A 3,091-nucleotide genomic window follows, 5' to 3' on the forward strand; every position below is an offset into this window, starting at 1 on the left:
ATCTTGATTATGCTGGATTGAACTTGATGCTTGGTCAGTTGACCTCCCTATAGACACGACCTGATTTTGTTCTGGGTGCAAGTATCTCTTAGATGTTCCAAGACAGACATTTTTTCCCTAACTTCTTGAATATTGATGGGGGCCTTCTCCCTCCCACCCAATATTTGTATTTCTGTATTTATACTGATACGTTATTACCTTTACCACCGTAAAAAATAAAAAGAGGGAAAAGTCATGGCTCTTTCTATCATAGACCAGTAAATCTAGTTGATGTTGTCTGCACTTCCAACAATATAATCTAGAGCAATGGCTCTTAACCTTCCTAATGCCGTGACCCTTTAATATGATTACTCATCTTGTGGTGAGCTCCAATCATAAAATTATTTTCATTGCTACTTCATAACTATAATTTTGCTACTGTTATGAATCATAATGTAAACATCTGATATGCAAGATGTATTTTCATTGTTACAAATTGAACATAATTAAAGCATCATGATTAATCACAAAACAATATGTACTTATATATTGTGAATTTTTTATTTCTAATACAAATAAATGAAATTTTTTCTTGAAGCATGGTGTCGCATGGGTAGCAGTCTTCACGCTGGGTACTCAGATGTGGGCATATCTGCATGTGAACAGACCCACCTGGAGATGAAATATGTGTTTTCTGATGGTCTTAGCTGACCCCTGTGAAAGGGTCATTCAACCCCCAAAGGGGTTGCAACCCACAGGTTGAGAACCACTGGTCTAGAGGCAGCCTAGAACTGAAAGCTGTAAATTGCAAAAAATCATGCTAATTCTTATTTGTGCACTAGATTTTGCAAAGGTTTTCCTCATCCACTAACACCTTTGCAGATCATAGTGCTATAAATCAGGTAGAACATATGCTGATAAGAACATTCTATATTTATTTATTCTGTGATGCAATACTGCTCTACCCAACATTCTACCCGCTCAAGGGTTTCGAGTTTTCTCAGATCAAATATACCCTAGGTAAAGTTGTGATGCTCTGTCAATAGAGAAAAATGATGATGACCACTACAGTCCCATGGAACCACCAGTAGCCTGGCAGGGACTCCATAGTACCGCTCCTAGTTTCATGAATGATGTGTCTCAAAAGGATTCCTTATCTAGCCCTTGCTATGTACTTCAAATGCCTTCCCTTCCCATCCTTGTTTGCTTGGAGAAATCCACTAGTAACTCCATCTGTTAGTTCCCTGAATTAATTAGGATGGGTGAGAAATGTTATGATTAAACAATATACTGCAAAATATCAGTAGCTTAATATCAAATCCTGCACTAAATTCAGCATAGATATGCCTAAATCTGTGCCTTCCAGGTGCAGGTCCATCCCACCTTCTACTGTCTCTAATCATCAGGAGTTTCAGGACCATATTCTGGCTCATCTAACTAGTCAATGAGCAAAAAAGAGATACAGAATCACCAGGGACATTTTAGGGGCCAGATCTGAATAGGGGTACAGCTCTTCCACCTGGCTGCTAGGGGTCTGGGAAACTAAGTATTTCTTTGTGTCCAGGAGAAAATGACAAAATGATTACATGAACGCATTTCACTCTCTGAACCACGCGCCATCATTTGCTGACCTTTTTCCTGAAAATATTATTTGTTAGCCCACTTAAAAAGACTGATATTTTCAATACACCTTGATGACCTAATTAAAACACTAGCCGAAATCATTAGTCCAAACACTTTTACTATAAGTTTCATATTTATCAGGGTCCTACTGGAAGTAGTAGATTAATGAGTTGCAGCTATTTTCAGCCAGTTAATCTCTCTATGCCTCAGTTTTCTCATCTATAAAATGGAGGTAATATTGGCATCTACCTCAGTGAGTTAACATCATAATTCAAATAGTGTAAAGAGTTTAGAACACTGACTTACACATAGCATATTTTCAATAGATGTAAAAGGTACACAATGCCTAGTCTTACCATCCTCACTTTTAAGAAACATTCTGGCTATAATCATTCCAAGACAGATTTGTTCAGTGTTCTGGAAATCCAAGATAGATTTAATATCTTCACCCACACCATAATTCAAGCACATCAATTCTTCAGTTTTCCTTATACATTATCCAGCTTTTGCATGTGTATGAAGTGACTGGGCTAAGCAAATTTTAGTCCTCAAAATGACATCCTTTTTTAACATTTTATTTTATTTTAGGATCTAAAACATCTATTTTGGGCAGTACACAATTCAATCCATAATACAGCCACAGAGTGTCCACTTAAAAAGGTAATTCATACTGAATATAGAATATTTGAAAATCACAGGACAAAAAAATTAACACAACCATTATTACTTCATATTTATGGTCAAAGTCGGATTAATAAAATCCAATAGGACAAACTAGAGTTGCCCAATGGGATTTCCAAGGCTTTAAATCTTTTTTTTTTATTTACTTATTTTATTTATTTTTTATTTTAATTTTTTAATTTTAAAGAGATCTTTCGCAGCAGATTTATCCAATACAATGTATTGCTTTATTTATTGACTGCTACTTCCATGAGCATTGATGGTGGATCTGGGTAAAATAACATCCTCAAGAAATTCGATCTTTTCTCCATGTATTGGCCCAGTTGTGAGAATTTTTGTTTTCTTTATGATGAGGTGTCATCCATCTTGAAGGTGGTGATCAATGAGTGCTTCAAATACTTATTGCTCTGCATACTGATTGAATAAGTGTGGTGAAAGGATACAACCCTAACACACACCCTTTCCTGATTTTAATCCAGGTAGTATTCTCTTATTCTCCTTAAACGACTGCCTCTTGATCCAACTTTCGTCAGTAAGTGCTTCAAATTCCCTTTGCTTCCAGCAAGTAAGGTTGTGCCGTCTTCAGACTGCAGGATGTCAATGAGTCTTCCTTCAGCCCTGATGCCACGTGCTTCTTCATAGAGTCTAGCATTTCAAATGATGCAGAACCGGGAAATGCTTTGTTCTGTTACACGTAAGGTCGCAACGAATCTGAGTCAATTCAGCGACAATAACAACAATTTGTTCAACACAGAGTAAGCTTATGTACAAATTTCTAAGAAGAATATTATGTTTCCCAGATGTAAAC

This window comes from Echinops telfairi, unplaced genomic scaffold, assembly GCF_000313985.2.
Source record: "Echinops telfairi isolate 266 unplaced genomic scaffold, ASM31398v2 ScPeMD7_60;HRSCAF=208, whole genome shotgun sequence".
Taxonomy (NCBI): Eukaryota; Metazoa; Chordata; class Mammalia; order Afrosoricida; family Tenrecidae; genus Echinops; species Echinops telfairi.